Source organism: Dermacentor andersoni, chromosome 4, assembly GCF_023375885.2.
Source record: "Dermacentor andersoni chromosome 4, qqDerAnde1_hic_scaffold, whole genome shotgun sequence".
NCBI lineage: Eukaryota > Metazoa > Arthropoda > Arachnida > Ixodida > Ixodidae > Dermacentor > Dermacentor andersoni.
The window spans coordinates 98597237-98612159 of NC_092817.1; the positions used below are offsets into that span (position 1 = coordinate 98597237).

At 46.9% G+C, this 14923-nt stretch overlaps 1 protein-coding gene across 1 annotated transcript in view; it reads left to right on the top strand.

The window, feature by feature from the left end:
• Positions 1-14923, top strand: part of LOC126536528 (dopamine receptor 1-like) — a 532420-nt gene that overhangs the window by 434969 nt on the left and 82528 nt on the right. The window lies entirely within an intron of this gene.

Here is a 14923-nt window from a genome sequence, read left to right on the forward strand (position 1 = left end):
TTCCCCTCTCCTGCGTCATTGTTTCCATTTTCAGCCACGTGCAGTTCGTAGCAAAACCCTTTCGCTACTTTGTATAGTGCACTGGGTCCGCCACATATTGATCGAGCACGCGGCTTTCTATAAGAAAGACAAAGAAAAAATATAGTGAACACTGCGAAGAAAAAAACGAGAGTATTTTGAAGGCTGTGTTGCATCCACCCACTTCTACAAGCTAAACAAGTGGAAGAGTACATTCTGTTAGCAAGGTTTTGCTTCGTTGTACACGCATTGTTTAATATTCTTTTTTGTTGTTGTCGTTTGTTGTTGTTGCTGCTGCTTCTAGTATTTACCAAGTTGCTGCATAGTTCTCTTCTTTTTTTCAATCTCTCTCTCTTTCTATCTCTCTCTATATCTCTCTCTTTGGTACATTGCTTCTCTTCGCCCTCGCTATTTTCCTGCGTCATCTTGAGTTGTCCACAGATCGCAAGCTGCCGTACATCTATATTGACGACAGTTACTGCTGGCCGCGGTGTTTTCCCTTATTTTTTTTTTCATTTTGTGCATACGATGAAATGACCTTTTCGCGTCCATATTTGTCCTGTCAACGCACTCACTGTGCCAGCCACAAACATTGGTGTGTGTCTATGTCACTGCGCGTGTTGTTTCTCGTTTTCATTCCCATCCTGCGCGGTTCAAAATGCGTTCTGACAACGCCTGCGGCCATCGCTGAATGGAATGACGCTTGCGTCTTTCGGTTTGCCCGAGGTCCCGAACCGCCTTCGTCGGAATGAGCAAAGAAACAATCGTTTGAGGTGTTTGGGGAAGGTGATGGAAGGTTGGGGAGGGGGAAGGTTTCTCTGCAACGCTCGTCTAGAGGCGAAGCGCGCTTCCAGGAGAATTAAGAGGGAAAATTCCAGTCCCCGAGGTATTCCACGGAACAAGCATTAAGTTTCCTGTGTTTTTTTATGCCTTCATTTTCTGTCACGTTATTACAGAACTGCATGTTCTCCTTTCCTTGCTACAAAGCGCGAATGTGATTTGAGACGAGCTATCCGCTTCTCGTAACCGCACTTGTTTTTAGAAATGAGCTGCGGGCGCTCATGTTTAACGGAATGACGGCGAGCGAGAGTGCGACGCAGAATAAGTTGCATTTGCAACGGGAGATGGACAGCCGTGAACGATTTGCTTGCGCATGTTATTCCGAAGGCGGTGCTGTTCACCTGTGAGTGTATCAGGGAAAGCGCTGGTTTTATAATTAAATGAGCGAGACATGCGGTATCGCTAGCCAGCATTTTGTAAGGTGCCAGGAAACGCTTTTCCACTGAACCCGCACTGGCGAGCTCAGCACTTTTCCAACGCTGATTGTATACAGCGGAGACCGTGAAACGCCAATCTGAGCGACAGACGACAAAGAATAGTTGATTCCCGTAGTAGCAGGCTTGGGAAATGTCGGAACTTCAGACAAACGTCGAGAGAATGCAGACGTGAATTCGTGAACTCAGTATAGCTCCATCGTGTAAAGTATGTGCTCAAAAGTAGCCCGCTGTAGCCTACTCGAGCCAACTATTTTCGAGTGTGGGATGAAAGTACCTCGGACACCATCATGAGCAGAACGGACGCCATCTTCTACACTCGGTATCTTCTACAGCCGTCCACTTTCTGGTTGTACAGTTCAGGGCGCCTAGCCTTGACGGATGTCTACACAGCAGGCAAAGTATAAGGAGAGAAGCATTAGAAGTGTTAACATGTGGAGCTGTCCATGACGCCCGCAGTCGCTCACTGAGGTGAGCCAATTTCATTGAAATAGCCTGTTTCACCCTGCGTAGGGTAGAAAACCAGTGGCACGTCTGGTTCACGTCCCTACATTTCATTTCTCTCTCTGTTCCTCTTCCTACGCAGCAGGCTTTTTAGACTTCTGCTATGTTTTTTTAAAGAGGAAGTAACTGCCCCCTTTCTCGTTTTCCCTATATTTCGATCGCTACTTTTCCATTCCCCTGCTTAGGGGAGCATACCGCCAAATCGCTCAATGAGCCATTTAGCACCGTGCTTCCGTTTATAGTACGGTTGTGAGTATTCAACGCTGTATGACGTTGAAACTATTCAAAGCCGTACAGGCTACGGAGGCACTGAGCAATATGGCCCATTGAGGGGAAAATCGTCACGTCAGCCAGGTACCCCTATAGTCGTAAACCAACCGCTCACTGATACAACCTGTGGCTAGCTCACTCACTGCTACTGAGCTCATTTGGGCTTAGGCCTGGTTTACCTCCCTGCCTTTCATCTCTCTCACTCTCTGTCTCCATTTCACGTCCTTTTAAAAAGTGCCGTAATTAAAAGGCGTTGGTCGTAACTGATGGCACCGGAAGTAACTTGCAAGGAGTCGTGATCACATCGACGCATGGGCCCACGATGAGTCAGCTTCTGATACTCGAATGAGCCTTTGATGTGTATCACAACTACGCAAAGAGTTTGTGAATACCGTCACATCTGTGGACGACACTTCGCTTTGTTATTGTTGATTAATTTTCCTCTTCCCTTATACCAAGGGAGAGTATCATTTAGTTATTTGACGTCCGACTTCTAAGCATCAGCGTAGAATCAAGGCCGGCTTACGTTCGAGTGAACGCGGCAGTAACGACACGCTGGCGCGCCTTATTAACCGCGTTCGGTACCTGATTACTACAATGCGAAGGTGCAACGATGCCTTCCTGTACGCTCAACTTGGCAAATGGCGACTATTTCCGGCGAGTAAGACACCGAGGCGCATTTGTCATCTGGCGTGATAACGCCGGCCGTTCCGTGACCGTGGACACCGATGGCAATCTCCGTTCCGCGGAGCACCCAGTAGTGTACGTGTCCCACACGTATACGCAAATAGATCGTGCGTTCTGTCTCTATCGCTCATCTCAGAGAAGAATCACGATGCATTCCTCTAATATATACTGGTGACCTATAACGAAAAGTGGAAGCGACAAGAAAAGAAAAAGGGAAAGAGGGAGAGAGAGAGCTCGTGCTCGTAAATTATTAATGACGATGCCCCACCTCTGCCCTCGGGGCTGCCTGTGAAGCCACGGCGCATGCGCACCCGACGAAGGCCACGCTAACAGCGCCTATAGCAGTACATACAGGTAGCGCGCACATATACGGTGACCGTCGTTACCAAGAAGTCCCGTCTCTCTATACGAACGTGATTCGCCCCCGGCTATGGGCAATTTGTTTCAGCGTTGAGAAAGCCTTTGTTCTTTGTCGCTGAGCGTTCCGTTCGGAAAGCCTCCGCTGGTATTCCTTCTTGGCTAAGGGTAAAACCGAGGCGGGGCTTGGGAGCACCGAGGTGCAGCACCTCTTTGTCTATACAGCGTTGCACCAACTATACGTAAGCTTTCGTCGCTCTTTCGCTGTAATTCCGGTAATTTTCTCTTCCCTGCTCATACGCATATGCAGGAAGGGTATGGGGACCTTAATAAACCTTTCTTTACCTCTCTTTCTGTCTCTGTCAAGTGTATCCACTATATAGTCCCAAAGGACAAGGCAGTGTCTGCTTACATACCGTGGATTCCTTGTGCAGAGGTTATTATTTATGAATGGTAATATGCAGGGCGCCGATAGCTAAAGACGGGGCTGCTGCCAAATTACACCTTGTCACCGGACGACCTGGCGCAGCGGTCTTGTGGCGTGCGCGCCTCACAGCGCTGCATACACAGCACGTTGGTTTTGGCGCTACTTTCCTTACCAACTGGCGCTATTATGATTTTTTTTCTGCACACTATCGTCTCATCTTTCGCGTGCGGTCGTGTGCAGCCTGTGCAAATAGGTGAACTCGGAGGGTCGTACTTTCATCTATGTCCGCCGGTCACAAGCTAAAAAAAAAAAAAAAGAAAAAAAAAATCGGCGTTCACGCGACGACACTACAGGGCACAATTTGCGCCGCGCGTATGCGTGTGACTATAGCAGCCGAGTCGTGAACAGACTAAGTATGGACTGTTCATCCGACGATGTTGTTTCGGGCCAAGCGGACGAATGAAAGAGCGCGTAGTATAATGCGTGCTCTTTTCCTCCCGCGTGACACGATAATGCGATAAAGCTAGAAGTCTCGCTAACCAGAGGGCCGAGATTTATTTCGAGGAAAGCGCCTTGGCGCGGAGGCGTCGGAGTTTTGCAGAACTGAGCTGGAGAACTCAAGCTTGCGCATGTTCGTAGCACACGGTGAGAATGCTAAATAGGGGAGACGCTTCTGGAGAGTTGCCATGCTAAACAGCATGTGTATATAGAGCTGGGGGAGAAATAGACGGTGCCGAAGTGCGGAAGATGTCAGTGGCCAGTAGGCTGGTTGTGGCGACGGTTATATGACGACGGTTATACGCACTGCGCCGTGCGTGCTTTTGTGGGCCGCAACTTTCGAGTCACGTGCATGAAATTGGCGCCCACTATCTGTGACGACGTTCTCTTTGGCGTCTTTGAAGGCGTGTCGCAAAGTAAGCGTCTTTCACACGAAGCTGGCTTGGTCTGCAGATATCCTCGTCAGGAAGGCGTGCCAAAAGAAACGGTCAGCGCTTACCCAGTAGCGTTGAACGTTATCTTTAGTATGGAAAAAGCTAGGGTGGCAATGGAAGTCATTTGATTCCCGTTAAGCGTCTATTCCATTTCTTTAAAACAACGCGAGGACTGCTCCTGTGATCCAGGCAGGAGTGCGTCCCATAAAGCGGGTAATAAAGAGCACAGTGCGCCGCATCCTCGTTTCGGCCGTCGTATAGCACATAAGCGTAGAACAATCCTCAACGATTCGCACGGCATGGGCGAGCGTGACGTTGCTCAGCCACAACGAACGTCGTGGCCTACCGCGCTCTTGAGTGCAGTGTGCTTCGGCGACGTGCCTGAGTCAGCAACTTGGTCCTTTGAGTGACCAATAGCGTAAACGAACGCGCTGGAGTCGACACATAGAATACGTCATAAACGATTTCGCGAGGGAAACTATCGAAGATGATTGACGAAATTAAGCAATGTTTACATCGCCTGCATCAGTGTTTCTTTTTTCTTCTTTAATTGAAACGCCGTCGTTTTGTGAGGTAGTCGCAAAGCTTCGCTTCGATCGCACTCTAGCCTACAGGCGTGACAGTGTGAGCGAAGTGTGCCTGTGCGCGAACTTTGTCGCAAAGGTATGTCTCGCTTTTATCGTGCAGTGTAGCAGCGTTACACAGCATGCAACGCTGGGTGCCTCCTTTCACTGCCGACCTGGAACGATACCGCACGTGGTGTAGTGAGTGTAGTTTCACATATAGCGGCTCAAAGCACTCAAAGCGCTAGCTGGCGCGAGGAAAGGAAGGGTTAATTTTGTTAACCTTTGTAAGTAAATTGTTGCTGTGCAAGGCGACGCATGAGCCAAGCGCCTCAAAGCTCTAGCTTGCACGAGAGAAGTAGCGGTTCTTTATAGTGGGATTTCAACCGCTCGGGCTCCTTCAATCATTACCTGTAATGAGCCCTGGCAGTCAGTAAAATATTATCTCGTCTCATTTCTGCAGAGCTTGGTGGGATCATTTCTTATCTGATGTACCAATTGTTCACGAGTCGTGTGGCGCAGGGTAATCTGCTAACTCTGAACGGCTACCTTTGAGTATCAAAATCCCCTTCCCTCCTCCTTTGCCATCCCAAGAGTCGCTTCCTTTCTCCATACGGAGCCGAGGGCACGGGTCGCGCCTAAGAAGCGCAGGCACGCGGTACCTCGACAATTGCGTCACGCAGTACGGGGCACCGCACCAAGCCAAACATTTCGGCAAGCGGTGTCACGTCATTCACGCGCTTTTCACGCCGGATGCTGCTCCCAAGAATAGAATAAAAGCCCGCGCGACGAGCGATTAAACAAAAGAGAAAGCACAGCGGTCCAAAAGCGTGAAGGCTCTGATCGGCGCGGACAAAAGGAATCAACTGTCGATGCCTTGTCACGGCGTCCCGAGCTTTCTGTTCCTAGCGCCGTTTGACAGCCATGACGCGACAGGTTCAGGAGAACAATCGCCGGCGTGCGCAACGCTCCCCACGCGTAGTGGCCGCCAGACGCCGGTCGCTGCGGGTGAACGGGGGCGATTGCGAGTACGCCCTTGGTCTTGGTGCTTAGTATCCTGTCGCTTTTTGCTTGCTTGCTTGTGTGTGTGTGTGTGTGTTTGTTTGTCCTGCTTGTTTGTCTTCACCGTGAAAGCCGTTTCAGTTGAGGGTGAGTTTAAAAAGTTTAAAGGTCGCTGTGAACCGTAAATAAATAAACGAGAAAGTAACGACTGCGCTTGCAAATGCTCGCCGCTCCGGGAAACGCTGAGTGAAGCGCTAAGGCGCCACATTACCCCTGGGCTATCGCTCACCGAGCGTTTCGTGGAGGCTCGTTTTCACATTCAAAGATGCCTCGAAACCGTGGAGTGTGGGGCAGCGGCGCTGTGGAATTATTTAACTCTTCGCTTTCTGCCGATCAAACGTTGCCTTAAACGAGCTATACTGAAGCTATACCGTCCTTATGTGATTTTATGTCGGTTTTCGTGTATTCAGGATTCAGTTTACCTTAGACTTAAGTCTCTCTCCATTGGCCTGCTTGTTTATTTTCGTTATTTCTTTCTTTCTTTCTTTCTTTCTTTCTTTCTTTCTTTGCTTCTATCTTATTATTCATAGGTTTTCTTTAGAAGAGCGGTCGCTGCTATCAAAAGAGCTTCTCTTCCTTCGTTGACCCTTCGCTGTGGAAGTAAGACATATTGAAGCGGTTATAAAGCTTTCGCGCCGGTGTCCTAGGGAAATAGAAACTGTTTATACTTAACGCATTTTACTATTTTCGGAAGTGCGTCGCTGTGGGCGTTATACTTTGCCAGTGTGAGGAGAAAGTGACCTTCTTCACCTCCCAAGATTAAAATTGAGGCTTGCACACGATCGAAATGCAGAGGGCAACCTTGGAGATACCTTTGCTTAAAAACTGCTGTTGTTACTGTTATTACTCGTCCCTGAACAGTAACTCATATCTCGTTTATTCACTGCAGCAAAGGTTACTCCTACTCCACAGCGGCCGCCCGTGTCCTGATACATCATTTCGTTTTCTTTGAGGCTCCTTTTTATTGATACGTTCTATTCCTAACGCTAGCCTTTAACAATACTGATATTTCTCAGAAAATTTGTGTGCGAACTGATTTTTTTATCAGCAGCATCTGCACTCATAAGAGTAAAAAAGAGCAATACAGATGGGAATTAAGAGCACTGGCTGGAACATAGCGACAGTGGTGGTTGCTGAGAATTACTACAAACGATATGGCAGGAGCTAAAGTATTATCGCGACCTCAGGCAAACTCAAGCGCGCGCTCCAATGACGCAGTGACTAAATCGGTCGATGATGAACTGCACATTGCACCAGACTCGGTACATAGGGTTGACAATCGTCCCGCCATTTCCTGTAGTGTCGTCGATCTTGAGAAAACACTGCGATATATGACCTTGTCGGAACGACCACTCGCCCCGGTTAGACTCCGAGGCGGATATCCCTTTCCAGCGCTCGTGCAACATTAAGTACCTTGAACAACGCGTGACTTGTAACCAAGGAAACCGCACTGCACATTTTTTTTGTGTGTGTGTGCACGTGTGCGTGTGTGTGTCTGTGTGCGTGTGTGTGTGTGTGTGTGTGTGTGTGTGTGTGTGTGTGTGTGTGTGTGTGTGTGTGTGTGTGTGTGTGTGTGTGTGTGTGTGTGTGTGTGTGTGTGTGTGTGTCAGCAGCGTTGCATAGAATAGAATGTTCTCTAGCTGTGAAGAAAAGCTTGTCACGAGACTAGTGAAATCGAGTGCTTATGCAATACATGAGGCGCGGCTTAAGATCAGCACGAACTTTCGCTTACATAAAACGTGTGCATGAAGTACAGTGCGAACCACTGTTGAAGGGAACACATGATTGTAGGGCACTTACGAGTTTTTCCTCTGACAAGTGCAGGATCGCCCGAATTTGAAGCAGACGAATTACGATATTGGAGGCTGCGACACCACTACACAAGGTGTCCCAGCTTACTTTATCCAGAGTTTAAAAATAGGTGAATGGCACGTAGCTGGACAGAACAAATGTAATGTTATTTGCCGTCGCTTGGAGATACTCGAATTGTTTTTTTTTCATTCCACCTAGTTAGATAATTAGTCTTAATTAGTTAATCAACTTCTCCAATATTATAATTGAATGAAAAGTGTCAATCAGAAAATTGTAGAGCAATATGAAAAACTCCCGATACAGATTTTCGTTGCTCAGTAGGTGCTACATAAAAGTGTTTTTTTCGAGAGTTAAAGTAGCCCGCGAATACACGCAAAGTACCTCGAGCGGCCAGTCGCGTGGTAATTTCGCGTGCATTCGCGGGCTTCTTTCACGCTCGGAAAAACACTTTTATGTAGCACGTATCTATTCCTGCTGAAAGAAGCTCTACAGTGTCCGCACTGACTGCATACAGCTGAGTTGCGCCCACGCTCCTGCACTGAATCCCAACGTCTCGGCGTATACTTCAAGCACTCGGCTATTTCGTAACTGCTCCGATGGAAAAAATATGAAGCAACACTTGCATAAGCATGGCGGTAGGGCTGAAAATCATCGAATACCTCTCCACTCCCTCCCCCCTCCCACACGCCGACTCGGTGACATCACCGAGCTGCAGTGGATCCAGACGTATCACATATAGCTGCACATCTATTTTCTGTCAATAGCGGCTATTGGCTCTCGCGCGGATAAAAATAATGTAAGGCGTAGGCTGCAAACACCACCAGCCTTACGCTGATTAAAAGATACCCAACAGATATCGAGCCAGACAGTTTCACACTAGGATTTATGCGCGCTACATGTGGTGGTCTTCTTTTGCGCGTGTGCAAGCATACGCTTCTGTCGCCTCGTCAAACAAATGTAGCGGCTGCGTCACTGGTTCACACTTGATGGAGTGAAGTTCGCAAAGGCACTGTTCGATGTTCATCTTTCTCAGAGCGACTGATCTTTCAGTATAAGCAATCAATCGCCCTTCGCGAAAAGGTTGAAGCCGGTTTGGCATTTAGACACTGTAGTATACGTTAATTGTTTAAGTCGGAGCTTTCTTTTAAACTCTACTGTTCTAACACTAACAATCACTTTGTTGTCTAAAAAAAAAAAAACATTGTGTACACTTTGCCAGCCTCTGCTCTTCTTTCATGTTTAAATTCTGAATCGCGGGTCACTTCTATCAGGCCCGACATGAGTAACACCTACAAACTTACACGCCTCCTGCTGGGGAGTGCGGCACAAATTACGATTCACTTTCTGCCCGCCCTTTATCGTTGCTTCACTCTCTTCGGACCGTGCAAATGGCTGAATAGGAAAAAAGAAAGAAAAAGCGAGCCTGATGCATCAGTATGCCGACCACACCCATGTGCTGTGTAAATGAACCAAACTAAACCAAACAAAAGCGAAAGTATCACTCATGTGCCCGGCGAAATTTTGGCCCTCGTTTCCGACAGTCACGGGAACGTTATCGTCAATATTGTTGCTTTACGTGCTTTCGCTTCCAAGGCTGGTCAGCCAGCTGGCCACACGGCCGAGTGTCCCAAAGTGGAAACCGCAGCGGGTAGGAAGGGCATTAGCGAGTTGGGGAGTTGTCGGCGGAAGGGCAGCGTGCAGGCTTCATTTATCGAGCGGCAGTGTCCATGCCTGCGACCGCACGCGAGGCTAAGTGGCGCGGAGGAGGGGCATGGGGGCGTGAGGGATAACCGACAGAAGGACATCGCAGAGGGAAAGTACGGTGGGAAAGCGAGACCAGACACGCGGACAATGTTTCGTGGTCAAACTCGCTTGCGTGTTTGTTTGAGCCGAGCTCCACACGACAAGCGTGCCCGGGCGAAATCAATCGTGTCTTCTATTTTCATCTTTCTTTTCTAGTAACGCTCGACGCATGGTGGTCAGTGGGGGCCAAAAAAAAAGAAAAGAAAAGAAACGAAAGACACGCGGGCAGTGTTTGCGGCTACGACCCCTCACCCCCTCCGACATCTTCTCTCCGTTATTGCTCTATCGGCTTCCGCTTTCTATTCTTTCGGCAACTTTTGTTTCGTTCGTCTATTTGCTTTGCTAGGTGTTTCACAAGTCTTGTTGCGCTGTTTATTTTGCTTTTACTTCCCTCTTTTTGTGAGGCGTTTGTTCTTGTAGTTTTGTTGTTTCTTTTTTACCTTCTATGAAGTCTCACACCTATCTTGTCACGCGCTAAGCATTTCGTCTTTTTCTGATTAAGTTCGCTTTGCATTTGCATGCTCTCGTATGATTTGTTTATTCAATTTGCCAAATCTATCTATCTATCTATCTATCTATCTATCTATCTATCTATCTATCTATCTATCTATCTATCTATCTATCTATCTATCTATCTATCTATCTATCTATCTATCTATCTATCTATCTATCTATCTATCTATCTATCTATCTATCTATCTATCTATCTATCTATCTATCTATCTATCTATCTATCTATCTATCTATCTATCTATCTATCTATCTATCTATCTATCTATCTATCTATCTATCTATCTATCTATCTATCTATCTATCTATCTATCTATCTATCTATCTATCTATCTATCTATCTATCTATCTATCTATCTATCTATCTATCTATCTATCTATCTATCTATCTATCTATCTATCTATCTATCTATCTATCTATCTATCTATCTATCTATCTATCTATCTATCTATCTATCTATCTATCTATCTATCTATCTATCTATCTATCTATCTATCTATCTATCTATCTATCTATCCTAACTTTCCCCCTCTTTCTTTCTTTTTTTCTATCTTTCTCGACCTTTACTCACCGGTGGAGCAGTGTGGAGGGAAATGGAACAAGGTTGGCCCGGCTAAAGGGCGCACAAATGGTCAAAACGACGAAAAAAGGGGGCTGGAAGGAGCACACGCCGAATAACGGACACTCGGGGCCAAAAGACATAAAGCTCGCGAGCGTGCGCACCTCGCGCCGGCAAGTGTGTATATATATATATATATATATATATATATATATATCCATTACAATACCATAATTCCCCTCGCCCATCCTCTGGCTCACTCTATATCGTGGTCATTGGTTTTCGCGACCTGAATGCGACTCTGCGAGGCTGCTCGCTTGTCGCTCTTCTCTGCCATTCTCTCTACTTTTCGGGGCGGCGACACGCGAATGCTGCGCTCTTTCCAGCGAATGCCGTTGCGTGACGTGACCTTTCGTCTTCGCACACAGACGTCCCGACGATATTTTTTTTTTCTTCTGGTGTAGAAAAAGAAAGATCAACAAAAAACGCGCCTGTGTTTGTTTTTGTTCTCGTCATTTATTTTTACATATTTATCTTCTTTTATTTTTCTGTACTAGCACAAAGAGGATGTAGTTGTCAGCGAGTTTTCTGTCTCGCTCTCTCCTTCTTTCCTCTCGCCCTTTCCCAGTCATTTGCTTTACGGTCGCGTGTGCGCTTCTGCGCTGTCTGTTGTCGCTGCCCTCCGTCCATGAAAAGCCTCTACCTCTAACACCTGAAAACTGCTGTGAGCGCGTGAGCACTCAAGTCAGTGACGCTATGTTCATTAGCGCTGCCGAAAGGAAGAAGCGCGTTTCTGCAACCACTGCGCTAATTACTACATTTGTCTGTTTGGAAGCCTCGGTGTATTTCTAGCGTAACGGGACCTACGTGGTCATAGAGTACGTGAAAAGCGTTGCTTATTCAGGGTGTCTCGATGCAAACAGTCCCTTGCAGAAAGTATGCGACATTCATAAAAGTATCTGTGACATCGCCTTTGAAGGCGGTCGGAAGGCGGTTGTTGGGCAGAATGCATGGTTAGAGTGATCACGCAGGTCACGCTTGCGTTGCGTTATAGATAATTGGATCTTTTTGCGTTAATTGAGTTCGTACAACTGCGGTAATGATTTCGTAAGTTGTGCCATAAACTGCTACTGAAAACAGTCAGTCGTCTAGAAAAGAATGCTGGTTCAGTGCGGATCGGGCCTAAATGAGGATTCTTCCCATAACCACCGGCTTATAACACTTGTACTTGAGATTGGAACCTGTATTGAAAAGAACCCTTACGCTAGAATTGTTTGTAAGATCAAATGCTAGCTCATGCGGATGCTGAACATGGCATTAGCGGGCAAACACAAAGAACACTTACGAACGAAGAGCTTTGTGAATTCAGCCCCAGGAATGCAACAGTTTCAAACTTTTGTGCAGTCATGACAGTGCCATACCTAACTGTTGAAAGAAGCAGGAGGCATAGACAAGCTGCGGTACTTTGCCTAGTGGCTCACCTAATGTGTTGTGCCAGATTAATGCGATGTTACACTATCTGCTGTTCTAGAGCCAAAGAGTAGCCGGCGATGCGTATTAATGCGTCAACATATCTGTCTATCACTTAAATCAAATAAATGCCATAACGTATAAAATTACTTACACGGCGTACACTATACGCACAACGTACACAGTCAAGCAACATCCAGCCGAATCACAATATTTTTGTTCGAGCTAGTGTATGGCAGGACAGCTTCCCTCTTGAATAAATTCTCATGGCGCAGGCTGCATAAAAGGATCTTTGTTTCCTGTTCGCGAACCATGTTCTAAAGGCCACGGAGTGTTGTCTGTATCCTGTATACGTGCGACCTGTATACATATACCTGTATTCTTTGTACGCATTCAACAGCGAATAGAAAGGAAAAACATCGGACACGGGGAAAACGTGGCGAACGGTATTTCAGGGGCCGTCTAAATTGGGTCTTCAAGCAGACATCGAGCCCCCTTTTAACGAAATGCGACAATCGTGTTCACCGACCGAAACGGTGAATTCTCGTGTCTCTGACACGGTTCTTGTTTCTTCCGCTCGCGCACGCGCGCACGAAACACGAGAATGGAGTGCTTCCTGGCCAGTCGCTTTCTTTGTTTCTGCTAGCTTGGAATTGATCACTTTTGGTTAAGTATTTGCTGCCGCTGCTGTGGCCCAAAGAGCAGGTGCAGCTGAGGACGCCCGCTCGGGAGAAACGAGAGGCTGCAATTAACTAGTGGAACCAAGACGGCGGCTCGACGCACGCAAAGAGCGCGCCCCTAATGGAATCAGGCTCCGCAAATCCCACGCGGAAGAAAGAATTTCGTACAGTCCGGCTCAGAGAATTATTTAATTCGGCGGTCAATGAAGAAGTAAGAGGCACGTGGGAGAAAAATAAAACGCCTTGTCATACAGCATGGCAGCTTGCATGCCTGTAACTCCACTCGTTGGTTCTTTTGCACGTTCATAGATGTCATGATAAGCAGAAAGAGCTGACCGTTAAGACGGATGTAGGCACAGTTATCATTGCGGTACAAGCCCGATTCAAAACGTAAAGTGGAACAGCAGTGCTGACGGTGATATGTTATGTGACCATAGTGCGTTAGATATACGCGTAATAATGCGTCAGATTTAGCGCGGGCGTACTACTGTGGACCAACGTCTGGATGGTGGTCGCGACAACGGTAGTGGCCATGTCTAACAACACTCTTTTCAACCATAACGGATTATAAAACACAAGGATATGGAAATATACTTTGTTGATTATGATACTGCTAACATGCTCACGCCAACATTACTGTAACACAGCCACTCATTTGAATAAGCGTTCAAATTTGAGAGTTGTGCGAGTTGCTAGTTGTATAACGCTGGAACAAGAGTCATGCCTGTTTCGGTTGAACACTGCGCGGTAATATGTCATCATCAACGCTTCTGTTCCAAGCTACGTTTTCTGGCTGAGGTCAACACTTGAACTTCAAGCCTATATATATGCTAAAGCATCTTGTAGTGTTATGTGGGTTTTCCTAGTGGAAGCTCTTTTGCGTACTATTAAGCTATTGTTGTTTATTACGTTTCGTTATTATACATGGCGTTTATTAAATCTTGGGAAAATAGTTCATCGAAAGGCCGACTATTTTAAACACTAAAAGTGAACCAAATGACTCAGCTGCCTCAAAAGAAATTATTCGTCTTACACGCAGATGTGCTCAATTTCGATCTGTATGCAGTGGCATGCTTTTCTGTTTGTTTGTCCTGTATAATGAAGAAAAGAGTGTTGGGGCTATGCAATGTAGAGCCCAGATCTCCGTCAAGCCGCAATGTTGTGGGCCTTCGTCTGCGCCCCTGCCACAATGGGGCATGATTCCGAAAACAAATGAATGAATGAATGAATGAATGAATGAATGACCCGCTGCGCGGGCTTAGCGGCTGCGGCGCTGCGCTGTCGTGAGTACTATGTCGTGAGATCAAATCCCGGCTGTGGTGGTTGCACTTCAATGGGGGCGAAATGCAAAAACGCCCGTGTACCGTGCATTGAGACACGTTAAAGGTCCCCTGGTAGTCAGCATTAGGCCGGAGTCCCCTGCTACCACGTGCTTCGTAGTCAAATAGCGGTTTTGGCGCGTAAAACTCCATAATTCAATTTAATTCGTTGAACGAATGAGGGAATGAATGAATGAATTAAAAGAAGTTACAGGGATATGACGTGCTCGTCGTGTTCTTTCTCCAGCATTTCTGTGGTATGCGCAGTACCGCTAAGCTGGCGAGATACCACGAGGCCTAGCGTGATTACATGGCTTTTATTGTTTGCAGGTCACTTCATTAAAACCAGGGCTTGTGTCTCGTCCTTATTCCTTTGTGGTTGCATGTGTTAGCGCTCCTATAATTTTCAAATCATGTTTGCAAGTTGGCCTTCATAACCTACTTTGGAGGGTTAAATTAGGAAAAAAAAAAGAGCCGCAGCACTTTAACAGCCCGCCGATGGTGACAAAGAGAGTCCTTCAATTGAAATTGCCTGGCACTTCGTAGCTGATTCACTTTAGACGGCGCGTGTGTGTCGCAGCAACTTCGAGAGTCTCGTCGTCGCTGCAGGGTTGAGTTGGGAAACGAACAGTCACAACCTCGTTAGTCGGCGGGTCTAGTCTCACACGTGCCGAA